We start from the raw sequence: 27,097 nt of genomic DNA, 5'->3' as shown, positions 1-27,097 counted from the left end.
TCTTTCTCAGATCTTTGAGCATGTCTGTTTTCCATCAATTATTCACTCATTCTGGTGTTTGTTGATTGGTTGGTTTCACACTTGCAATATCTTTGTGGATATTCAATGTGCTTGCTAAAGTATATTATACATGGGATACGTAAGCTGCAGACCTTGTAATGCTCCAGTGGAGGACTAGGCATTGTAAAAGTGGAGATGTGTAGTGCTTACACGTGATGTTCATGTGTTATGAGTCTGTTTACATGTGTTTGTCCATCAGAGTGCTGCTGAAGTGTTTAGTAAAGTTCCACACAGAGGGCTGGAGGGCTGTTGAAGGAGATTGGGACTCATATTGCTTTTGTGGTGGACTTCAGGGAAAGACTCCAGATGATAATGGTGTCATTTATATAATCTGAGGTACAGCATAAGCAGAAGCATGATGGAATAGACAGATAAAAATCTTTATCAAGGTGGCTCATTGAAAGACTAACATACTTCCAAATCCTCTGCATGAGGCAGTTGTGCCCTAACACTGTCAGACAGGAAAAGTGAAGTTATGTGTGAAAATGAGTTGACTGGTTTGGATTTCTGAGGACTACTCTCTGTGTTGTACACACTTCAGGTTAGCCTTGGAGGCTTCCATGATGTGAGGTGCTGGTATGTGAACAGGTAACATATGTCAAAACTAGGCTGGTCCTGGTGAAGTTGGCTTAAGTTGTGTGGTTTATGAAGGAAGTCTTCTCTATCCTGCAGGCAGGAGATGCAACATTTCCTTCAAGTTCCATCACCTTGTTCAGTGTAGTCTTTGTGGATCAAGACATTATAAATCTTTGTCTGTTGGCTTAACCACAATGTAAGGACTGTGTTTTAAGCTCTGCTAAGGGTGGTTTTCAGAAAGAGACTGTGATACCACATTTTTGGGCTGGATATTTCAGCAGTCATTCTTATCCTAAAGTATTCTAGCAGCCCTACACGGGATTTTGGCTAAGCTTGTTAACCAGGCTCCTTCTTCAGACTACGGAGACATTTTCCTGCAGCGGCATACCATGCCATTTTGTGTAAGGCAAGTGGGAAGTACCATTTGAAGATGTCCATGGTACCCCCCTGGCTGCCTGTAGTTAATACAAGGACTCAGTTTCCTTGTCAAACATTCCCTCTCCAGTCAGCTTCTTCATAAAATAAATGAACTGTTGTTCCTCCACAGGGTGAGATTTACAGGTTTCTTCCTCCAGCCTACTGGCATGAAAATGTTTAATAGTGGTATTCCTACAAGCTTCAAGGAATTTCACAAGAAAAGGAAATTCTTCGATAATTTCTGATAAAACAAACAAAAAAAAAAAGCTCTCAATTCTCAAAAGTCCACCAGAAGGAGGACTGAGGAAAAAATTGACACAAAAAATGCAGGAGTAAATTACTTGAGCTCAGCAGTTCCTATAGTTCCAGAAGAGTGAATGTTTCCAAGATAGATCTTGGATGAGTTGTGCAATTCATCCACAAATATTTACTAAAGATGTGTGAGCTGGCACTGGTGTTTGGGAGTCAGTCTCTATCCAGATGGTCTTTCTTTAATCACTGGACCAGGACTGTTGAATTTCTCTTAGTTTACACATGCTAGAGTCAAAACAGGACAATAAAAGTTTCCTGCTCATTTTTACATCCAGGCTCTCTATTCCCATTCTTTGCAGCCTTGGCTCAACTATTCCTGTTTCAGCAGCTTCCCAGCCAAGAGCTTCCTCTTCTCATGGTCTCTTGGGACGGAGCAAAAGGAATGAGCAGCTAAGGACAAGCAGCTCAATCACCACACTGTTATCCATGACAGATTATGGCCGTCTTATTCCTACAAAGTGCAGGCACCACACACTGTCTCGCTCTGCCCTCTTGTCCTGTCTGTGCAATCTGACTGACTGAAGCATTGCCCAGCAGCCTGTTTTGGCCATTTCAGGTTTTCTCCAGGTTCAGACAGTATCTAATATGCCTAAATTATATGTTTTAGATTTCCTGGATAAAATAAGACAAAAACCTGACTGTTTTGTTTTCAGGGGAAGGTGAGTTGAAAAAAGACACGTAACCTTAGGAACTGCAAGGCTTCTGAATGACTTACTGCTTATAACAATCCATCTCATCAGATCATAATTTCTTTCTAATGACCATTTCTTTAAAAACCTGAGATGCTCTGAAGGTAACAATGTAAAAGTAACCTCATTCAACCTAATCTGCATCAAATGCTTAGTAAATGCTACTAAGCACAAACGAATTTTGCCAGTCTGTCTCACTATCAGTGATCAAACTGCGAACACAGCAAGGCACTTTGGTTCATTAACAGTGAATACAATACTAATAAATACCTCAGGCAATTAAAACAATCACTGCATTGTATTAGGGTACTTGCTGCACTTTGGACAGCCTGGTGAATATGTATTTGATGCAGTCCATGCAGCAGTGCCAATGACCCCAGACTGAAAACCGGCTGTGTTTTTGGTGCTTCTCCTTTTTTTGCCTACAAAACCCTGTCAGGTCTATGCAAAAAAATCTGCTGAACACAAGCAAAAAAGGTAGGTGGGTGCTAATAAAAATGCCTTGAAAGCCTGTTAATATCAAATCCAGAAGTGTCTTATTAAAGAATTTAGAAGTATTCTCAAAGCTAGCACCAGCTGCCAGTGCTGCTATGCCATAACTGTTTAGATGCTATGGTAACAGACACTGAAAAACACTGAGGTAGTTTTACAATACTTTACTTCATTTGACCATTACATTTACTTTAAATTCATATGCACCTACCAGTGGATGTTTTAGGTTAAAACACGAATGAATTCAAAATCTGAAAGAAAAACTTAGTTAAAACATCCATGTTTTACTCAGTTAACACAGAAATGAAGCACCGCTGCCAGTCTGTGCATTATCTCGTAGTCACTCTCATCTGCTTTTCCTCTAACCCAAACACAACTTTTTTATAGCTTCACTAGAAGTTTTTATTAGTGAAAGAAGGCATGATTCCAAGATTAGGTCAAACAGCTCATGGAGACCTAAGAACTGTCCTGTCACCATTCTACTAGCAAAAAATAAATAAATTGGAAAAGTTAAAAATAAACCTCAAACAGTAAAACTTTACACATCGTTCCCTAGGTACACTGATAGTAACACTAGTGTGACAAGTAAGGATTGCACATATCTCAGATGTTCTATATGAGGCAAATTACGGGTCAAATAATCATCTAACACCTCACCTTTTAGTATCTGAAACTGACCCCATCATTCCTTTAGCTTTCCCTCTGGGGACTAAAGAAAAGCTCTATTAATTTAGTGTTAACAAAACAAGAGCAACTAGGGTAGCTGGTATCTACACTCAGACAGGACTGAATAAACCTATCAGCAATGTGGTTGGGTAGCAGCCACAATTTAAATTAGATAAATGTGAAGTGATACAGAGTGCGGGGAAAAAGCCTAATTATTTTTCACACACTGCTGGGATCTAAATTACCTAGAGATCTAAATTACCTAGAGTATTTCAGGAGCAGATCTAGCACTTATCATTAGCAGGCTGGCGTGCTGCTGAGATTTCAGAACAAGGAAGTGATTGGGCAAAATTATAAAAATTGCAAGGATTGCTGAAAGAAATACTGGAACAGACTAGGACTTTATGATTTGGTGATACTTCCCCACCCCCCCACCCCCCACTCCCCTTTAATACTGCGGACAGGGTAGTCTGTCTCAAATCCTAACTCCTGTGTGCCACAGGTGGCAAAGTTTTGGGTGGACAGGGTAAAGAGAGTGGAAGGGGGATTAAGGATTGAGAACAATTAAAACAACCAAGGCTATTTAGTTTAGAAAGGAAAAGTATAAGAATGACCACCCAAAATAATGAATAGTTTAGGAGAAAGAGATCTGGTATTCCTCCATAGCCAGTCCCAGCCACATAACACAATTACAAGAGACAGCTTGATTAAATTGACAGGCAGAAAATGTGAAATGATCAGAAGGGAAAGTACTTTAAAGTAGCACATTATCAGTCCATGGGATTCAATGTCACAGGAAATTATTGAGGAAAAGAATTTAACAGGATTTTAAGAGGGTTCAGTTATTTATATTGACAAGTAAAACTTTTGTGCCTACATGAAGTTAAGTCAAGAGTGTAAGGGATTTTAACCCTTCAGAGAGTAGGAAGCTGTGGGTAGGGGCTTGCAGAGAGGCATCAGGATGCACGAAGTGAAGGGAAATTCTCCTTCCTTGGAACTTCAGAGATGGGAGAGTACCTCTTAGGGCAACCTTCACATTTGTAGTTTTGGGTGAGGAAGGAAGAGGAGAGAAGAGGACACTCTGGCATTTGTTCAGATTTTGATTGTGGTCAGAATAACATGTAAGATCCATGTGAGTTCTTCCTAAAACACCAAACCTCCAGCAATATTTAATAGACATGCACCAACATGCACTGGACATGGGGTGCTTGCTTGCAAAAGCTGGACAGCTGCTCACTGCAGTGCTGTCCCTCCCTGCTCCTTCCTCAAGGAATGATCACGTGTGCTCAGCTAAAGCACTACCACAGTGCTCTGCACATTATGAAGACTAGACACCTAGATTATCTTCTTTTCAAATGTTTTGCAGCTTTTTCAGATCACCAAACCATGAGAAAAGATAATGAAAGTATTGCACACATTCCCTTAATCCAAATGAAGCTACACTGAACAGATGTGGAACATGTTATTACACAAATCATATAATACTTACTTGAATGGGACACTTTTAATAAGGAAGCATTCATAAGGAAACAACATTATTGCTGCTAGAAGGTATGTGACTTATTGAATTGCAATGTTTGGGTATTTTTTTAAATCAGCTGAAACTAAGTACATTACCAAGCCTAGAAATCCTGCTGGGCAGCGTGGATTGCACCATTAGCTGCCTAAATACCTTAGCACTATGTTGTTTTGGTTGTCAAGAGTTATTTAAATGTCTAATTCCCAGTGACACTGTTAGGATCAAAGGTGCCAGGTTTCCTATAGTGCAAGCATAATATTGTCAAGCCCAATAGGCATCCTTATAGCATACACCCCCCCTTCCATATCTACTGCATCTCAAAATGGTGTTCTCATATATTTCTCATATTGCTGTGAACTTGGGTGTGGATTTAACTCCTGGTGAAATCAGCAAGGCCTAAACTCAGACATCAGGTTAAACATATGTGAATGGATTCTGAATGAGATGAGAGCATTGAGTTATGATGTTATGACATTACAGAGAGGTAAGAACCTAGGCAGTACCAACCAGCAGCTTTGTGGGTTTTCATTTGCGTTTCCAAATTGTCTGATGCATTGTCAAAATGTTCCTTTTAAGAGCTCTAGAGAAGCACATTTCCCTGGTTTTCCAAGAGATTGCTTTCATCAGTTCCTGCAGAGTTTCTCTAACTAAATCAGTGCCTCATTTTAATACATTTGACACAATAATGCTCTGCAGCTGCACACAGAAGGCATGGATAAACAGAGCAGTAAATTAACAGGCCTCTGAAAATTTCCCAGCTAAAATTCTTGTCAGATTTTCTCAGTTAAAAAAAAAAAAATCTCCAAATCCTAATAAAACATCTCTCTGTGCTTTACCATGCATTTAAAATTCAGATCCAAACAGGTCCTGGTTTTTTATCCATTCTTACTTTCTGAAAAGCACTTCATTGACATTTAACTCTTTGATATACATTTAAAGGGAAAGTTAAGAAGACTTGGAATGTTTCTAATGTTTCTGAAAGACAGGGAAATGGCCCTCGTACAATGCTTGTCTTTGCACCTATTTGCTGACTACTCAGAAAAAGAATTGTGGCATGTTAAAAAATTAGAAACTGCCTTCAGGTAAACTTTGAGCCAGTACCAAGGTTGAGTTTCCAACTAAAACAATATCCTTATTTTTAATATCTTCTTTTATATCACTTGAAAGATTATATTTATGACCTGAACCCATCCACTGCCTTTGGTATGCTGCTAAATATTTCCCAAGCTACTTCTCAGTAAGGTCTGTCTTCTAAGTCTGAAGTCCATCACAGTGACAAGTGCTGTGCAAATCTGTGTTATAGTAAGAACCTAGTTTTTCTTCAATTTGGCTAAGAAATTGTGTGAGAAAACTTTATCCTATTTAAAATAGCTTTTAAATTAAATGGAAACTTGCACTAATTATATTTTTAATCAAAGCCCATCAGGTTTATGGTAAAAGATATATGTATCAGTTGCAAAAACAAAATAAATTACTTTTGGTTGAGAGTTTTGCAGAGGAAAAACATTACTTCCTAGCTATTTCTAATTTGCTCCTGATCTAATAAGGAAAATACAACAGGAATAAAAGCCAAGAGAATATAAAGTTTAGCCATTGATTATGCACACATGGTTGCCTCACTGGAAGGAGGAACAACCTGGGAGATGCATGTCAAATTCCTTTATGCACAAATTTGCCAGATATCACAAGGGGTGTAACACACAAACCTGTGTAAGAAACACTGCCACTCTTGCAGAAAGCTGCAGCACTTTAATGCAACATGCTAAATGAAATTTTGTGCCCAGAAGATTTCAGTTAACTTCTGAGCAATGTACTCTCAGCAATATTTAAAACTCACTCTGAAAGTCTGCAGCTGGCAGCTATTTTCCACTCACCAAATGTATTTCTCTTTTCCACATTTTAGGTAACTTTTTGCTGGCCTCTCTACTCTGGTAGGTCACAGCATATGAATCCCTCTCCTTTCCTTTCCTGATTTTTTCCTCCTGCTCCTCCTCCAGTTTTAGACAAACACCTGCAGCTATCCACTGGCAACCTTCTCTCTCTTTCCTCTGGTGGATAACTCTTGCTTTGACAGCTTTTTTCCCCAGTTACTGCTTGAGTTCAGGAGCCTATGCAATGCACTGTAGAACAGATATAGGACAACGTCTGTAACACATAATATGGAGGAATCACATGTTTTTACAGAGTCAGTGCTACTGTAGTTCTTGCTCCTTTAGTGAGTGGTTTCATTCCTGTCTACATTGGTCATTTGTCTTGTGCTGTAGAATAAAAGTTTATGAGGGCATAATGATAACAATTGTGTATCCTTCCATGCATATAAAATCTCAATTTTCGTCCACTGTTCAGAGAGGAAAATGTGCGCCCTATGAGGTTTGGGGATGAATGCTTACCAGTCCCTAAAATACATAACTACCTGTCCTACCTATCCTGGCAGGGTCACTTTATTCTGCAAAAGTAGGTAAACAGTGATTTGGGATCTGCCAGATAAGAGTTCAAAAAGTGATGCTAGCTTCTTTGTGTGAATATTAAACTTCTCCTGAGATAAGAATGGGGATTCATCTTAATGTTCTTGCTCAAAGGCTCAGCTGCAGACCCTGTCCAGTAACTCAGCAACTGATGCATGTCAGAGATGCCAACACATTTCTGCCAAGCAGAATGCCCTGATGCATTCACTTGATAATCAGGATATCCAAGCACTCCATGTATAGCCTGTGTATATTTATACTCCTTAGGTTGAAAGATGTTAGGTGAGTGTGCAAGATTTGTGATGACAGTAGCATTACGCCTTTAAAATTCCTGTTTGGTTTTCAATTTTCCAAGGAAATGGATTCATGCAAATAAATGGGTTGTAAGGCTGGGATTTTCAGAAGCACTTAGTGTTGGCCTGGATCAGCTATCTGAATTCCAGAGGGAGTCTGCTCCTGACATCTGTGCCAGCAGACTCGTGACAGTGATGAGCACTTTGAAAGACCCCCCCACACACACACACATATTTATTCAAATTTATTGTGCAAGGTTAAACTGAAGGTGCACAGAGCAGAAGCACTCCGCACCCACAATTGGGACCAGCTTATTTACAGAATATGGTCTATTTTTTCAATTATCTTTAATAATAATTGTTAGTGCTACTGGAATACATAGATCACTTTCTGACACAACACCCTACAGATTCTGCCTGAGCCATGATTAAAGATAAGATACAACTCCTGGCTTCAGTGGCTCAGAATTGGACCCAGAAAAAAGACAGTGCATGACTCCAAAACAGACAAAGCCTGGCTGGAAACAAATCTGTCAAACTCAACACCTGCTGGCTCCTGTTCACTGAGCCAAACTGAAACAGGGTTCTGGTGCAACTAACTGAGGAAATGAATAAAGATGTAAGCACATGGCACTGTATCTATATGAATCTTTGGTCACTGATTTTGTGTGCAGAGGTACAGAATTATGGCATATCTTTGTCACAGAAATATGAGGAAACAACAAGCCATTAAAATAAGTCTGCATATTCCCAAGATATCATTGACCACTTGTTTTAGAGTGCTCTTATTTCTTGATTATTTTTTATTTTAGCCAAGATAATTTTATTCATTTGAGACCATGCAATATTTAAACTTCTAAAAGAAACTAGTCTGGCTCATTAGAAACTCATTCACTAGAAACTCCACCTAAATAACAGTCTCGGAGCAACGGGATACCTGCAAATTCTCCCCTATGTGCAGAGATGTTCAGTATTTTCATACCTTAGTATGAAAATTCTAATCTTTAACTTCTTCTCCCTGTCCTCCTCCAATTTAAAAAAGAGAAATTCTGAGTAAGAAAAATGCCGCAATTGAAGTCTTAGTGCGTTACAAAAGAAAAAGAAATAAATACAAAATCTGACACTGGGGAATTTCTCAGCAGAAAGGCTGGTTATGTAAACCTCAGCTTAGAGAAGCCAGTTCCTGGCTATATCCCCCATCTGCTGGATAACACACTTGCACTTTCATGTTCCTCATTGGGCTCTGGTGGAACAGTTGGACCTTTGGCCCAACTCCAGAAATGTGTTTGAGCTCTCCTTTTGTCAAAGCAAGTTTGGAAATATTTCCATTTTCACTTTCATCCAGTAGCAGGGGATTGTCAACAAGTAAGGGAATCTCAGGGATCCCTGCAAGAGTCCCCAGTCAACACCTACAGGTGTCCTGGTCTAGCTGAATCACTGGTGCAGATTTTATGTCCTACATCCTTAGTGCAGTTTCTGTGTCCCACATCCTCGCCTCTTGCCAGATGCCTGTGTGGCACATCCCACACTCCTGAGGGAACACTGCCAAAACAAGGTAACTACAGCAGACACCGGCGCTGCACTGCTATTTCCAGCCCCTACATTGTACTAATCAAGCTCTGCTTTGAGAGAAGCAGTCCTTATTAATTTGGTGACATGTGCACATATAAGTTCTGGATTCCTAAACAACTCCCCCAGTGCCTCCCCCACAAGCTGAATAATAACCATCTGGTGGAGCAATTTTTAAAAAGTACAGAGATGCCAGAATTTCTTTGGCAAGGTTTTAATCAAATTGAAGGAGGCAAACCCACAAACAACAGACTCCTTCACAAGCCTGATCCATCCGCAGACATTATCCCTCCTGTGCTTTGGAAGACTCTGGTGTCCTTTGGGGGAAAAAAACACCACAGCATATAATTGCTTTGTTAAAAACCATACTTACTGGGGAGCAGAATAAATTCCACAGATCCTTGTGTTTCTAGCATTTATCAGCTCCCTTTTCTTGATTCTGAAAACTTCTCGATCTTTGGCGTTTTGTGTCTGTGTGAAACTGTAGTTGCCAAATACTCTCCAAGTTTTATTTCAGTTTTGATTTTCTGTAGGGCACTTGTTTGCAAAGTTTTATCCACTGAGTTTTTGGGTCAGTATTAACTGTTCAGATTTGGAATTGGGATGTTTATATGCAAACTCCTTCTTTGACGGAGTTTCTTTCACATGCCCATGAGAAAAAGCATCATTTTGATGCAGCTTGGACCATGCTCTAGCAGTTGGAAAAGATGCAGTGACTCCACAAAATGTACACTGACATTAAGGCCTTACACTTTAAAAATGCCCTTTGAACAGGTCACATGTGAACTATTCTGACTCTTTTCCCAGGACAAAGTCTTCTATAGGGAATATTATATAGTCAGAATTGCAAAGATTTTCATATGCTACAAAAACAACTTTGAGAGAGAAAATTACAGCTTGCTCTGGAGTTACTCAGCCTTCCAGAGTTGCTCCTACACTTCCACAGGCAGGTGTCTGGGGTTTCCTTCTGCTGTTACTTGCTCTTGAGCTGGAATGGGAATGCTGTGCTCCTTTATCCAAATGGACAGCACCTGTTTCCATCCTATAACGTCAGTGCCGTGAGACTCCTGCCTGGAAATTGGCTCCACCCAAGAGCTGGAGCTGAGCTGCATTCATGCAAAGGCAAAAGGGCTCCTCCACACCAGGAACAATTCTCCTCCAGCGTGGGCTGGAGCAGTCATCCATCTTCACTTCAGCTCCTCCCTCTCCAGTATTTACACTGGCTCTGCTGAATGATGGCAGGCAGGCAGCTGGATGCAAGCAATGGCTAGTATTCAGTAATTGGCAGAATTTCAACAAATACAACCGCTAGAAAGGATGTTGTGCTTGGCTGAAAGGTCAAGCCCCTGCTATCTCTTTTTCTTGATTATCAAATTGCCAGAGTTTGCATTTCTGGGATTTTAATCTCTTCCTTACACAAGGGAAACAATATTTCATTTAAGATAGAGGCCCTTCTTCAACACCTCTTCCACAGCAGGGTGTTGATTTCAATACCACATGTCAGAAATAATCAATCTGGTTTTATTTCAAGGTTAACTAGAGGAATTTTATTGCTTTTGAGTAGAGAATTAATGTTACAGAGCAGAAATAGCATATCCACTCAAAGCAAAAGTGCTTTGGCCTCTGGAGTTAATGAAGAGTCCTCAGCAATCTGTGACAGATATTGCTAATCTTTTGCCTAAAATTAAAGGAATGTAGAAATAATTTCACACCTAAATCAGCAAATGGGGTTGGCCCCTTTCTCCTTTTTTTTTTTTTTCTCAGCTTTGGGAGATGTTTGCTCTGAGCAACTGGATTCAAAACTTCTCTCTAATATTTAACTGATATTAAAAAATTGCAAGTAATTATAAAATGTTTTCAGCAAGTCCAGTGAGTTGGCTCCTGCTCTTATTTCCCTCATGTAGAAGCTTAATAAAGCTCTATTTGTACAGGCTGGAGCACAACTCTCTGATTTTGTACTCCTGCGAATCAGTCTGAATCATCGCACAATCCCGTCCACCTTGTTCCTGCCTAGGTACAGTGGCTGCATTTCTGAGAGTGAAAGCAGAGAGACTTTTGTTTCAGTGCTTAATCTGAACCCCAGACAGAAAAACCACCTGCAATTTGTATTTCATAAGTGCCACTACTTCCCATTTCTGCCTCCACAATCACATCAGCATGGTGTCAGAAGGGAAGATTTTTTCCCAGTAATGGGCCATATGACAGACTTATCAGGAAACTCCAAGCACATCGTTAACATTTTCTACCGGAGGAGCCTTGACAGTGTCTGTGTTCATTCATCTTTTTCCTTCGCCCCACACCCAATTCATCACACTGAATACTCATTCTACTGTTCTGCTAAGCTCCTGATGAAAAACAGGGATAGCCCAGGTTGCTTCAGGAAAATGTTTTAAATCCATTTGTTTCTTGAATGAAGAAAAGGATGTTTTGTTTGAGGATCTAACAAGTGAGGGAACATTCCAGACATTCTGAAAGAAGTTACCAGTCTTTGGTTATGCAAGCTGAGAGCATCCCAGGGAAATCAAAAAAGATCATCCTTGTCATCTGTTGTTGACATCTCTGACAAAGTGATACCTCTACTTTCACAAACATCTAATGTGACAGAGATTTTCAGAGAGAGATTTACTGGGACTGATCACAGAACGGGGTGGGAGACATTTAATATTACAAATTTTCCTACTCCTTTCCTATAATACAGCTGTATTTTCAAGGTTAAGTGGAGCCAAGTGCTACTAAGGGAGCATCTGCCTTGCTAAATACAACAGCACCAAGTGGTTGATGGCCTTTTGTATTGTATTGTTCACGTCTGTGCTTGCTTATTCCAAATGATAAGGGTAAAAACCTAGTAAATATTAAGGGGATAAGATGAAGGGGGGGTGGGAGGGGGAAAGGTGCTTCATTAAAGGATTTTTTAAAATTAAATATTTTTAGAGGAAGTGCTGAAGAACTAGATCTCCATGTGACAAGACAGTTTAGGACTTGGTTCAAGTAATGTCTGACATTTATTTGAAAGATTCAGCCTAATTTTTTTTTTTTTTTTTTTCTTTTAGTAGTAGTAGTTGTAGTCGTAGTCATAGTACTAATAGTATTTCAGTCTTTTCATTTGTTCTCGTTCTGCTTTGGTTTGAAGTCACTTGTACCTCTTTCTTAGTCTAATACCAAATCAGACATTCTCTGTGTAAGTAGTGCAGTCAAAATGCTTGGAGGAAAACCAGCAAAACCCACTTTCCTTCTTGCAGTGGTATCTTTCTCCTCTTTACAGTCAGTCATAGACAGAAAAGAAATTGCGTCCCAGAAGAGATGAAAGAATTTTATGTGTGCCATAATATTAATCATCCTTCTAATATTATAATAACATTTGGAGAAATTCCCATAACACTGGATGACTTCTAAATGAATATGTTATTTTTCTTAATAAGAGCTTTCATAAACCATCGTTAAGCCATTCCCAAAAACTGAATACCTGTGCATGCCATGAATTTGGTCTGTTTCAAAAATGTTGGGTTTTATTGACTGATAGACTACATGATTGAAAAATGTAATTCTTTGCATAAGAAAACTTTAGGGTTCAGCATTCCTATTTGGAGCTTGAGCTGTAGTGCTAATAAAAGAGAACTTTACAGAAGAATTTCCTCTTTGGCTTTATGGAATCAGCAGAAACCAAGAACCAAGCCCTGTTATGGTGTCTGGCATAATTTCCACAACAAAACAAAAGTTTCAATCACTCCCTCAGAAGCTGGCTGAGCCCCTGAGCTTAATTAGCGAAGTAATTGGTCTCTGGTTCAGATGGAGGAACTGTGGCATGGTAGAGATGCAGCATGGTACAGATGACGTTTAAATCAGGTTTCCTAAATATGCACATTTAGTGTACTTAATTGACTGTAAAATAATTATTCTGTGCTGTATAATTATGTTGTGGCAGAGACCAAGGCTTCTAAACATCTCAAAGGCAAATGTTTACAGGCCCAGAATTAAGACATTATTCTCTCCTAAAATATACAGCAAAACTACAATGTGTTTTAAATCCACAATGAGGTCTTTGCATCAGACTTGAGGCTATATTTAAGATCCTCTCATTGTTTTCTTCCTCATGCTCTTTTAGTTTAGCAATATAGATGTAAATAGACTTCCAACCATGGGTAGCCATGAGGATTAAAATCCCTGCATGACGTGAGTGGCTTCAGCTAGAGCAGAATGTCTAAATCTACTCAAGTGAGAATTTCAGGTATCAAAGAAGTAGGCATCTCTTTCAGTGGGGTGTTGGAGGTGGATGATGGGATGATATCTCTTTGAATGCTGATCTGTGAACAGACCAGTGTTAAAGAGAGAATTTGTTTTCCTCCTATTTGAGAATTTTAGCTTAACCCTGGCTGGGGGAGCACGTTGCAATGTGAGGGTCTTCTTCACCCCTGAGGAAGAAAAGCCAGCTGGGAGCACCGAGCACAGTTATATTTCAGGGGAAAAAAAAAAAAAAAAAAGAGTGCCTACTAGAAATCTGACTTTCAAGCTCTCCCCCTCATCTAACACTGCTCTTCAGTTTCAAAAGTATCATCAACACAAAGGAGTGTTTCTTCACAAAGGTGTTGCCTCTAGAAAAGGTTTCTCAGGTCTTGTTTCCTTTACCTGGGTGCTTAGGGACAAGCACATTGTGTGGAAAAGGCGTATATTCAACTTTCTTTCCAGAAACAACAGGCACTAAGTCTTTACAGCTGGAAATCTTTCACTGCCTCCAGTATCGTTTCCCAGCAGTCACATTTATACGGACCACATAATTCTTACTCCTGAAAGATTTTTTTGTGTGATTTGCAAGAAAGATCCACCTTGCTACTAATGAGCCTCAGGGTCTTCCCATCAGGAGATAGTGAATTCGTGGAATTAGGGCTGCCTCTGCTTATGATGGGTACAGAGGAATCTGCATGCTATCATCATGTTAACAGGAGAAAATTAGCAGATGGAGCAGTGGGAACTGCAGGTGAGGCTGTGTTCTAGGTTAGCATTATTATATTATCAACATGGAGCATTGAGCCCTGAACCAGGGAAAGTATCCGCCCCTTTTCCAGGGAGCTAAAAGTCCTGAAACTCCCTAAAACCCCTCAGGAACAGAAACACCTGGAACTCCACTAACAATGAGATGAGAGAACTGCAACTTTGGAAACCTTTTTAAATAGACAAGGGTTGACATAGCAGAGGAAAAACTGATTTATTCTTTTGATTAATAATAAATCCTGTTGCCCTTTCAGGAGACATCTTTAATTCTTAATATTTATCACATATCTTAGGTAATAGTATACCCCAAATGTAACCTATTTGCTTTAAACACTGGAGGACATTAGCCAAACAGGCTTTTGTATGTGTAGAAAAAACAGGAGACAGATTTGATAAATTATTGGTCATGGAGAATTTGAGCAGCCCATCTTCTCCATTCTCAAATGTGATAAATTTTTTAAGATCAGAGTGTATGTCAAATGGAGTTCATAAAGTGGAAAATGACACTATTTACTTTCATCAAATAAAATGCTGTCAAAATTTATGGCTCTGCACCTCAGAAATCTGTCTGAATGCTACTGTTATTTTGTGTAACACTTTAGTAACCCAAGCTAATAGGGCTATAAACTAAGTTATGCCAACAGAAATTCCTAATAAAATAAATTTAAAAATCTTAAATTCATAAACTGAAGAAATACTCTAAGTTTTTGACTGCTATGTCAGGGGAAATGCTGTAAGTTTGTAATTAGCAGAGATGGGAATGTCATCGAAAGTCAGCTGAGAAACTTGACCTGTGTCTTGACCATCATACACCTTGAAATGGGATGTAATGGCTTTAACCATCCTAACATGCAGATAACCGCATGTAAAGGTAATAAAAATGGTCCTGATCCAGTTTTCCCAACATGGTATTAAATCACACAGTGTCTGTTTGATTTCTTTAATATTGATATAGAAATCACCAGAACAGTAACATGCATAACTGCATCCCTGTTTCAAGTACACTAAGGCAGATTGGGCCTGTGAGTCCCCAGCCTCATATTTCCAACTAAAATGATCACTAATGTTGTGATTATTTAGACAGTCATCTTGATCCACCACAAAACTATTTTTTGTGCTTTTTTTCACTCTCCCCAGTGTAAGGCGATCACAATTGCCTGTCTCAAACACTCTTAAGAACACAAAGTCCCACTGTGGCAAGATGTGTCAAGCAAAGGCCACCCCAAGTTATGGGACAGATGTGGCAGATACCTGAGACCACCAAAGCTGCCTCCCCTGTTCCACCTCCTTTCCCCTGACTCAAATATGCCTCCATGGATTCCTGGAACTCCTACTGTAAGTTAGGCCATCCAATGGGAGCTTGAGGTAATAGATAAGATAAAGGTGGTACTATTGCCTGAGTGTTATCTCAGACCTAGGAGGAGGTAAACAAAGCAGGGGGAACACTAATAATGGATACAAAGAATCCTCAAGGAAAGACAACTCAGCAAGTGTGTTGAAATCAGATAATTCCAGCAGGAGGAGGACACAACTCATCGACTCAACACAAGAAACACACTGACTCAAAAGAAGAGAAAGACTGAGCACAGGATTAACTAACATTAGAAGCAAGGGAATCATTTAAACAATAGAAACTGAGAATTCTGTAGCCAATGAGGATTAATTCTTCTGTTCTAATATAAAAATTTTGAAGTTTCCAATGACCTTGGGACCCACAACATCTTTGAGGTCTGGAAATGGATATGTCTACTGCAAGTATGTTTTGGAATGAGGCTTGGATGCTTTTGTAATAGTAGGAACTGTAAAATAACTCCCTTGTAATCGGGCCAATGTACAGTGATGGCACTTATCTTCTGCATCTGTCCACAGATCCCCTTGTTGGTTTGATTGGAAGAATCCAGCTTGAATACAGGTTCTAGTATCTAGTTAAAAATCTGAGGTGTAGAATTGACACATTTGTCAGTAATATTCTGATTTCCCTTGATAGATGTAACAGCTTGGTAAAATATCAGTTGAAGTCTCAGTTAAAAATTTGAGCCCTATATCAGAAGGATAACTTAAAAATATAGTCATCCATACTTTTGAGGTGTTCAACCACAAAGATAGTCAATGCTCTTTGATGTTTCTTCTGCAAAGTAAAGCACTGAGCAGCTGGAAATCCTTAAAGGACTAAATGACGTTTTGACTGAGTTTTTTTCCTACCTGACTCTCTTACTGTATCTCCCATTTTTTTCCTCCAGTCTACAGTGAGAACATTTACTCTTTAAGTGAGCAAAAAGTACCAGGCTGGGTTCTGTGACCTGACCTTCCCTCCAGTAATGTATATTGAACTGCTACAAGCCCACAAATGAAACACCACTTGGCCAAGAGGCAACAGAAGGGAGACAGTGCAACTTGCATGAATGCAACAACTTTCAGAACAGAGCCACCAGCATCAATAGCTTCCCTTGATGTTAAGCATGAACCAAAGCCAAGTTAGGAAACACGCTGGGGTTTTTTTCCTTCCTCTTGAAACAGTTTGGACTAAGGCCCATTTTCTTTTTCCTTGCTCTAGCAAGGAATTCTCAGTTAGCATTCCTCCTAGAGGAAACATAATACCTGCACTTCCTACTGCTGAAGAGTCTGGGCAGAGATGAGCCACAAGCTCAACCCCCACATAAACAAACAAATTCATCTTTAAACTCTGTCTCTAATTTGAGTGGTAATCAGCGTGGGTAGTTACCATCTGATAATTATCTGGCATTGAGATGTTGTTAGCCAGATTTCTCCCATTTCAAAACGCTTTATAGAGTTGCGTGATGACAGGAGAAGGATGAGAGCAAATTGTGAGCCCCAGAGTGCACAGCATTCCCTTTAAAAGGATTCTGACATGTATCGGCAATGCAACAGGGTGCATAATTTCAAGTGTGAGCAAGTGAGGTTGGGCCCAGAAAATATGGGCCTGTGTGATCAAACAGCTTACATATTATACCAAATAGATTGCTACCATTAATATTTATACATGGAAACTTGAGATCTGTGACTCAAGCAAGGACAGCAAGTTTATAATAAATCACTACGGTGTTTATAGTTCTGCAAAAGAAAAGTAAATGAAATGTCTCCCTTCCACGCACGATCTTTGACAACAATTATACTTAAGAATGAACATCCTACAAGTCTTTGTAAACTAATGCCATGCAATAAGGACTTTTCTGTTTTATCTTGGGATTAAAATTCAGCTTTCTGTGGTGAACCTTCTCAGCAGCACTTGAGACTGAGACAGGGGAAGACTCAAAGCCTAATTAATCAGACTAAAATCATGAGAAGAAATTTAAGATGCAGAGAGCTATTAGCTTGACCTGGCCATACACAGTCATAATGTGCTTCATGGCCTTGCCTTAGTAACTGACAGTAGTGTTTAATATAATCTCTTATTTCTCAAAACCAAAGCCATCCATGCTGTAATTAGTATGGCTTTTTGCCCTGTGAAAGCCCTGGCACTGTACAGAAACAGAAGAATGCTGTCACAGGTGTATATTATACCCCTTGCTCAGCTGATGCTTGTCCTCATCTACACAGCTCTCTAACAGACCTATGGAGCAAACATTTCCTTGTTTTTGTAAGTCCAGGTTGTTCTCATCTGTATCTCACAAAATGTGAAACTGTATCTTTTCATCTTATTAGTATATTGCAGGAAATTATTTTTGCAATTATCAGATGTTTCAGATTCACTCTGACATTTAATCAACTACAAACACAGCTTATTGCTTGATGTGTTCAAGTGCCATGAACATTATCCCTTAAATAGAACATGTTTTGTTTTATGGTTTAATTAGGTACTGCTAAAAGACATTATCTTATTGCATTCATGCTTGTCTAAATTTTCTATTTGCTGTAATTGGCAGATAAAATACAGGTATAGAGTATTAGCAGAAATCAAGTGTATATAATTTCATGCATTCTAAAAATTTGCAAATAAAGATGTTTTTGAGGGTAATGAAAGGGTATGAACAGGTTTAGAAGAAATTAGCAGGCTCTGATGTTATCTTAGAGCACAAAGGTGGAGGGAAAACAAAGAGCATTTTGGTGTTGTTTTTTTTTTAAATCACAGCAAGGCAACTGTTCAGAAGTACAATGCGTTGGCACCCACTTCATTTCTCAAATTCCTGTGAAGATGTGCAAAATGGAGATACTCCGCTCTTGTTTCAATGATGGAAGGTGGGATTCTCTGCAGTGTTTTTCTGGTTCTATCTAAATCTGCTCCAGCCAGCTTCAGGAGAGGGGTCAGGCTTCAATAGCCTTGTCCATCAAAATGGCTGTGTGTTTGCTGCTACCTCAAGGGTGTGTATAGCTTGCAATGGCATGGCCACACTCACAGGGCATGGTAAAGCTGGGAATGCAAACACTGATCTTCTCTCCTTACGCTAGAGGTGATGTGTCCATTCCAATTGTTCCTATATGTTGTGCTTAAATATAATTGCAATTTAGCCCCGCTGGTCAAAGTGGAGGACAGACTTGTTCTGCTTATCTCAGTTGTCCTCTGTACTGCAGCCATAGGGGAATCGTGGTCTCTTTGTCATCCTTGCAGAAGACAATTTAAAATAAACTGGTTTTCAGTAAACTAAATTCATATAACAGTGACTCACATCTCCACTGGAAAATCTAGATGTAATGAAACTCAGAGATGGAGGAAAACCAATTCTGGATGGGCCTCTTTGAGAATATGCTATCCCTAGAAACTTATAACCAGAAGTGCTTTCTGGAATACAACAGTGTGGTGGATGCCTGAAACTTGCTGCAACCGCAGTGCATTAATAATGTTTAGGATATCAATTCAGAAAACACACATTGAGATTTGAAGGATGTAGATGTATTCTTCAACACTGAAGTCTGAAAATACAGCTGGGCAAATTCTTTTCAGAAGATAAAAAGCTCAAAAATGTGATTTCATGAATTTTTGGGCTGAAGTTGACAAAATGTTTTGAGGAAAAAATTGTAGGCTGTAACATCAAAGTACTTCAATGTTTTCTAAAGTAGAGTTTTCCAGTTTTTACTTGGGAGTGCTGTTCATAATTCAAAATGGGGGAAGAAAATCAACAATCTGAAGACCTAGGAGAACTCATTTACTTTAAAGCTTGCCAACATGTTATGAATACGCTCCACTCTTTCCTTTTGGATTTTTGGTTTAATAAAACTTTGTTTTCTATCTGCCCAAACCAACACTTTCTCTTTTATTTCATCACTACCACCACCACATTATTTCACTCTCTGTTCTCTTTTTTCATTCATTTCCACTGTCTTCATGTTGCAACCAGGACATAGTAGAGTTTCAAAGCTTATCTAGTCACATATGAAAGTCAAATATGCTAATGCTAACATTAATAATTTTAAGATGTTCGCAGGCAGGATTAAAATGCAGCAATTTCTTTGGCTGAGGGGAAAAAGGCTGATCAGTCCTCACAGCCAAGCTTAGACCATGAGGTTTTTTTAGGGGATTTTACTCAGCAGTATTGTCTTGCACAGGCAGGCTGGAGACATTCCTTGCACTGATTTCCTCTCTGTCCCTTTCCTCCCCCAGATTCCTCCCAGCTCATATCACAGCTCATGTCTGGCTGCAGCGGCCGCCTTCTTGTAAGGCTACATTTGTCACTCTCTGCCCACCCACTGGACTTGCTTCTGTAGTCACAACTGAGTTATTAATTAGAGTCATCTGGGGAGGCACGACTCATCACTGCTCCCTGTTCTGGGAATTCACTGGAGAATAACATCCGTAACCAGACCTTCCAGGACACGCATGGTACTTGAACGGTACTTCTTGCATACATTTTTCTCTCCCACAGGCATGCTGTTGACCTTCAAAATCTAGATGATTTATATCATTTCAGACTAGTTCTGCATGCCATTGATTTTGTTATGTAGGAGAATCCCCTTTGACCTATCATTGTAGCTCTGGTGTAGGAAATACCTTTTTTCCCCTTCCAAACAGGAAAAAAAAATCAGATGGAGATACTTGAGAGCTTAATGATATAATTAAAATAATCTTTAAATAAATACATTTTATGACTCTGCAAAAAGAAAAAGAGACTAAAAAGAAATGAAGAATACATCAATTGTAATATTCTAATTTGAAATGTATGACTCTTGAAGATGTTGACAAACCATATTGTAGACAAAATTAGCCAATTTATTATCCACATTATAATAATCAAGGATTACAAGGTTAAGGGTGTGAAATCCCTTACAATCTCTGTTGTGTTCCAGGGTATATTTAATTCTATTATTTAAATCTGAGAACTAAAATGTACTGAGCTTATTAAATCCTACTAAATAGACTGCATCTGGATAAAGGGGAGATGTGCTAGACAGTAAGAAACCATAGTATCCCTTCCCAGGTCTTTCAGGCCTTTCATACAACTCTCCTAATTTGTGGTTTAATGAGAAAATCTGTGCAGGATCAATGTCATGCATAGGAAGAAATGCTGTGGAAAGTACTTATGTTCCTGATGCAAATGCATTTCCTTCTCCTGTCGTTGCCACACCTTTTTTTTTTCTGTAATTAATGGATACTTATGTGGTGTAACTTATCGAGTGGCATACATTAATTTCAATGGCTTCATTGTCTGCCATGGCTCAGATTTCCAGGAGCATCTATTCGACACCCAGATCATAGAAAGGGGTTTCAGTGAGGCACTTTGCAGAAGATCCTCAGAAGTTCTACCACAATTGTAAATGATTCTTGAAATTCCTAAGCCCCGAATTGACCTCACCTTCTCTACTTCACCACACAAGAAGTCTCTTGAGTCTCAACAGCTATATGATCACAGGAGGCTTACTCTTTTATGCATCTTGTTTGGAAAACGACTTTATAAGCAAAAACTTACTTGTGCAGATGTTCAGAGATATCAGGTATCAGAAATTCCAAGTATCACTGCAACCAATGGCCCATGAATACATAAAGAAGCCCTTTCTGCTTTCCTGCTTTCAATTTCCTTTGACACTATATAGAGTAAATTTCATCAATACCCTCGGAAAGTCCCAATGGCAAAGCCACAGGATTCAAACCATAAAACATTTTCAGTCTAGCGTCATTTACACAACTTCACCAAAGGCAGCTTCTGCTGATTAACTAGTTTATCATTTAAACCAGTCATTTAATAGTCCACAAAAGTCTGTAATAAAATGCTCTGCTGGCAATTATTGTAATTAGGCATACCTGTCATTTTAAATCTGATTCTGCATGCATCTCCAGAGATTTAATAATTCAAGGTAGATCACCAAGTAGCTGGTTGAGTTAATTATTTGAATAATCTACAATTCAGACACCTAATATTATACCCACATATTCCCATGTGTGCCTGCATTTTCTGCTCGCGTCTGCAGAAGTTTGGCAACGCTAAAGGGAAGCTTTGCTGTGGGTTGTAACAGTACAAGATAAGGGCATTGTTAATCCACTGCTGCTGTGGAGTCTTCTGTCCCCAGATTCATGTGGATCTGGGCAGTCAGACCAAGGCACAAAATCAAGAGTGGAGACACTAAAACTATGTAAAGTTGAACAAACTAGTTTAATCTTGACTTGTCACTTACAGAGCTGTGTGGTGGTGTGACCCTGATTACATGCCAGGTGCCCACCAAAGCTGCTCTTTCACCCTCCCTCTTCAAATAGATGGGGCAAGAGAAATTTAAAAAAAGCTCATGGGTCAGGAAAAGGAGATCTGTTGGACTTGGGAGAAAGCTGCTGGGAGCTTCCCAGAGAACCTATCCCTGTAGCCCTGCCCCACCATTGCAAAAAACTTATCAAGCCAACCAAATAAACAGTAAAATAAAAAGGAGCCTTTGTCTTAGTTGCAAGTCCTAAGAACAAATCCAAGATCCCTTCAGGTTTCAAGCAAGAATTCTTCAGTCTAGTGGTAAAAACTGGAATTAAAATGTGGTCAGAAGTGTATGTGAGCAACCACCTAAAGCATATAAAGGAGCTCAGTGAGACCATCACTGTAACTCTCTTACTTGACAGTCTCCACTTTAATACCTCCTCTTAGGGAGGAGAATTGATGGCCTATGCCTGTTAACCTAACAAACACAGGCACCACTCAGTCTGCTGAAGGAAGAAACAATCCAAATGCCCACAAAGTCAATTTTTTTTTCTGAGAAAACATGGATGAGGGCATGTAAAGCAGTTAAAGATGAAGGGCATGAAGGACACAGAGATTTTTGGATGTTACAAATCACGAATATGCTGCCCTGGCAGACCTGGCACAGGCTCTGCTGTGACTCAGCTACTGCTAGAGTTGAGCAATGTGAAAAACACTGAAAGAGCTATTGGTAATCTCACTTGAAAATTTCAGTGTCCTTCCCCTTCCTCATTCTTCTTCCTCCTCTTAATTGTAGGAGAATCAGACCTGCCCTTCCCTCCAGGGAGGGATCATTGAGACCAGAAACAGGCAAGGCAGACCCTGAACTGTAACAAGAAGCTTTGTGCAGAAGGTCCAAGATAGCAGTGGGAGAATGAATCCCTTGAAATGAAGAGAACAAATAAGAAAGCAAATCTATTCAAGAAATGCAAACAATAGTCCTCACAATCTCTGTTGAGGAGGAAGAAGACAGCTGACCTGTGATCTGTAAATTCTAGAGGTTGCGGCTTATCCTTAATCTTCCCTTTCCTTAAGAATTTACAGAATAAGATATGAAAGAAGACTGCAGCTTTCTCCCACATAATAAAGGTAGTAAAAGATGATATTCATAAAGGTCACTGTGCCTTAGCAGAGGAGGAGGGATGGATTTCTATTACTGGATTTCTCTCCTCTGTCTGCTTTCGTATGAATCACATGCTGACGTAATATGAACTTTGAGGACACTGGATAAAAAGATAAAACATTTGTTTACCCCACTGTACTTGCAGACTACACTGAGAGAGGCACTGCTATTTACAGAGAGGTGGGTGATGCAATCCACCTCTGCAGATTCCAGGAAGTGCTCATGAACTTTGAAGGGGCTGGGAGTATCATAAGGCTCTCTCCTCCTTTGCACCTCTTGGGGTTGGGAGCAGAGAATATGTCTGCCACAGCCTGGTGTGCACTTTTCCTGGTCTGCACCAACAGGGAGGGCAAGGGCTAACCTGGGAAAGTGCAGAGGGTTCATCTCACCCTCAGATTGCTTACATGCGTCCTTTGCAATATGGTTAATCCTCGGAAAAGCAAGTGCCTGTAAGAACTCAGCCCTTCTTCACTACAGAGCAAAAAGACCGTCTTCTAAGTTGCCATATGTAAAGCTGTATTTTTAACAATTGTCTAGCATACAATTTTTCCAAGTGGTGATGTGCAGCAGGCAGTTCATTAAGATGTATCTTCATCTAATTGAGTGTTTTCCACTTACAGTATCATTTGGCCAAAAGCCAAGTGAGAATTTACGAGGTAAGGTAGGTGTCATGTTCAGCACATCCCAAATCCTGCAATACACCCACAGAACTACAGACTGCAGGGGCTGATATGAACTTGGGAGAGGGCCTCAAAATGAATTGTGATGATCTGCATTTTCATTGCCACCTGATGCACTCCTGAGGCTGCAGTCACATGGCTCCAATCAAAGGAAGTCTTTGCTAGTGTAAATTTATTTTGTGTCAATAGTAGTAGATAAGAATAATACACGTAGCACCTTCTATTGAAACCATATGTTCAATCAGGTTCGTATTTTAATAAAAATGTACATCTCTAAGGAGAAATGTGAACAGTAAAGGTATTGTTTAACGCAAAAAAGATTAGAGAAATTATGGATACCACCATATAAATGGTAATTCAGGGAAGTTCACTGAGCCTGAAATGTTGCAGCACTCTAAGTTTAACCCCTGACCCTTGGAAGATGCATTCTTTACAGTTACTATATATCCATGAAAAATTGTATTTTCTATGGCAAGCATGACTGGCTTCTTGTTACATATTTCTGTTCTCTTTCTCATATGGAGAAAAGGAAATAGAGACTCCCAGGCTAGGATTTTTAAAACAGACAGCAACGGTCAGGTCTGATCCTGCTGAGGAAAATAGAATTCCTACATCAGATTTCTGGAAAGGATCAGGGCTACCTCTGCACTGGAGGGTTTATAAAACACTGTTTGCAATCATGCTTTTACAAAATAATTGCCTATATTTTATGTACTACATGTTGTTTCAGAGCCTTTGTAAAATGATGAGGAATTTACCCTTAGAAAAGCCTGACTTGTATTTTCCAAAATGGGAAAGAAACCTTCTAAAATACAATATGTCTAAATTAAATAATATTTCAAATTTCTATTTGTCTGGGTATTCAATTGATAGATAATCAGGCCTACAAAGTCAAACACTCATTTGTATGTGTCTGCACAGCTAAATCCCATCAAGACAGCTTTTTGAGCATGGGTCCTTGCTCAAGGAGCTCAAGGCTTTTTCCTGATTCCAGGAAAGGTGACTCTCAAACAGGGCCCAATGCACTTCTATTTTCCATAACTAATGTTTTCAAATTGACAGCCTAACGTCTTTGAAAACAAAGACTCCATTGTTTTTTCACAGCACTTGCTAAGGTAGTTCTAATCTCTGTATAGGAATATAATGTCCAATAGCAGTTATTACAGTATAAATTTTGAGGTACAGAAAAACTTGTGAGGAATAAAATCTGTTCCTTTGCTTCTGATCAAGCACAAAATACCTATTATACACCACACTTTCTCTGTGTGCCAGGCTATTCTTTGCTTCCAGCTTTCCCTTCAAAATTATGCATGCAATTCCCAAGTAATGTGACAGAAAACTGTTGGCTCAATGGGAATCAATGAGCAAGGAAAAGACATCAGTCTCAATAGGAGCAAAAGGTCTGATGGGAAAAATGATTGCTCTGTTTCTCAAAAAGGCCAAAAGGGAAATCAATTGCAGAGTTAAAAGTGCACTGTGCACAGGAACTAGACCAGTCTTTGACAACTTATTTTTTGCCATCTTGTTCCCCCCGCCACCCTCCAGAAGAAAAACCCAAAATCTATTTTAAGTGTCCTTTGGACAACTAAATACTCCAGTCTTCCCAAATGAGGGATGTGATCATCTGAAGCAGTTCTGTTGCTAAGAAACTTGCTAACATTAAAGGCAGGACAAAGTATTAATCAGCCTCCTGCATTTGTTAAGGCAACCTCTCAGTGTCCTGCACCTTCTGTGCTCTTGTGAGTTGGATAGAGGTTGAAGTTAATAAACTGATTCCATGCTCTGAAGAGTTTGCAAACAGCAAAGTAAACATTTCACCTCATCACAAGCTCCCAAAACCAGGTCTGGCTGGGTCAGTGAAGAGAAGCTTCGGCTTCCTGTAATAGGGAGTTCGCCCTAAGTGAATAGCATTGAAAAATATTCTAGTTATTTCAGGGATCTTACACTAAACAGTCCTGCTGAATTTCAGTGTTGTTTGCTCATCTGTAGCTGGACATAGCTCCATGCAGTTCATTCAATCACCTATTTTTATAGAGAATGTAACTTTTTAAACCACAGTATTGAATTCCAGAAATACTGAAAATGCGTATCATGGGCTGTATAAAAAGTTTACTGGAAGGTAACACAATTTCCCCATATAGTACTGATAACTGTGGCACAGGATCAGTGAGTTAAATGATGCATGCTCAAAGAAGTGGCAGCTGATTTTTCCAGAGAATAAGTAGGATACTTGGCTTTTAAGGCTGGAGAGTTCACTTGTGTAAGTCCATATCTGGTGAAAAGCACTGGGGATTAGTAACCTGAGCACAGGACTGGTCAACAGGAGTGCTTAGTAAAGGTATATTTGCACAAATTTTACAATTTTTCTCTTAGATGGAGGCAGGAGATAATAAAGGCATTGTGAAAAAAAGCATTGAGAGCAATGCTTTTCAGTCCACATAGATTTTTCCAAGAGAGCAGTGATGTTCATGAAATTTGGACCTATTTGCAATTATTTCCTCTTAGTAAGGTATTGTATTTCTCTGAGACTGATACACACTGACCTCTACTCCTGCCTCAACATATGGTGTCCTTTTCCATAGAAACTCAATAGCAGCAGAATACCTTGTGATTGATCTCCTTTGAATGTTAACAAGCAAAGAACATGCCATTAATAAAATCCAAAGTATGAAAATCTATCTGTCATCCGTATGATGAATCTAGCCCATAATTCCACAAATCAAATCCCTCTGTGAAAGCAATGGCTGTTCACAGATCAATTTGTGGAATCAGAGTAAATCAAAAATGAACTGCCCAGAAGCTAAACATTGAGTCCATCTAATTTAAAGAAGATTCTAGTTCCTAGGTCAGATAATTCACACTCAGTTAGTACATGGCTTGCCTATACCTACAGCTGCAGATTGGAGTCACCATTTTAAGCATTCTTTCCAGCTACAAGTGGGTACTTGGCAAAGCTGTGAAAATGAACCATCACATAAGGAGTGAGCTGGATGTGGACATTTGCTGTACTCCCAAGTTACAAGTCACTATGGCTGATTTTTCTTGCTGTTTTTACTTTCTGGGGGGGAAAAGGGGACAATCTGCAATAAAGAGTCCTTTAACCCCTAAGATGATCACAAGTATTCAATCATCTTTCACCCTTCTTGTGAATGGCCTTCTTTACGTGTGAACATGAAGAATGAAATCCAGGAGATGCAAAGGTGGGTCTTGTTCTCCAATGGCTTTCCCTATTCACCCCAGGAAGAATTTGGGTTCCCAGCCAGCTATACTTTGGCTGTCTAAATAGTGCAGCAAGAAAGGTGTAAAACTGAATGCAGAAGAAAACCTCTACAACTTTGTTGTTAAGAATTAGTTTTTGGGAACAGTGTCCTGGGTTTGTTTCAGAAACTCTTTCATATAAAACTTGGAATTATTTCCATGAGGACAGACAATACTTGCACCTTTTCTACCAGAGTGCTCTGCCTGCTATGCTACCCTTTCTGCTTTCCTCTCCTGCTACAGCCACTCCCTGGGACCTGAATTCCTTTCTGCTAGAATGAAATTTTCAGCAGCTCAGCTACTCCAGCTCAAACAGCCTCTTGCCAAGTGATTAGGGAAGTTTCCAAAGGGACAGCTCTCCTTCTCCACTCTCTGCTGTGTACCT

Source organism: Chamaea fasciata, unplaced genomic scaffold, assembly GCF_029207755.1.
Source record: "Chamaea fasciata isolate MVZ Bird 193981 ecotype frontalis unplaced genomic scaffold, bChaFas1.0.hap1 SCAF_6, whole genome shotgun sequence".
In the NCBI taxonomy this organism is placed as follows: domain Eukaryota; kingdom Metazoa; phylum Chordata; class Aves; order Passeriformes; family Sylviidae; genus Chamaea; species Chamaea fasciata.
Note: the sequence above shows the minus strand (reverse complement) of the source record.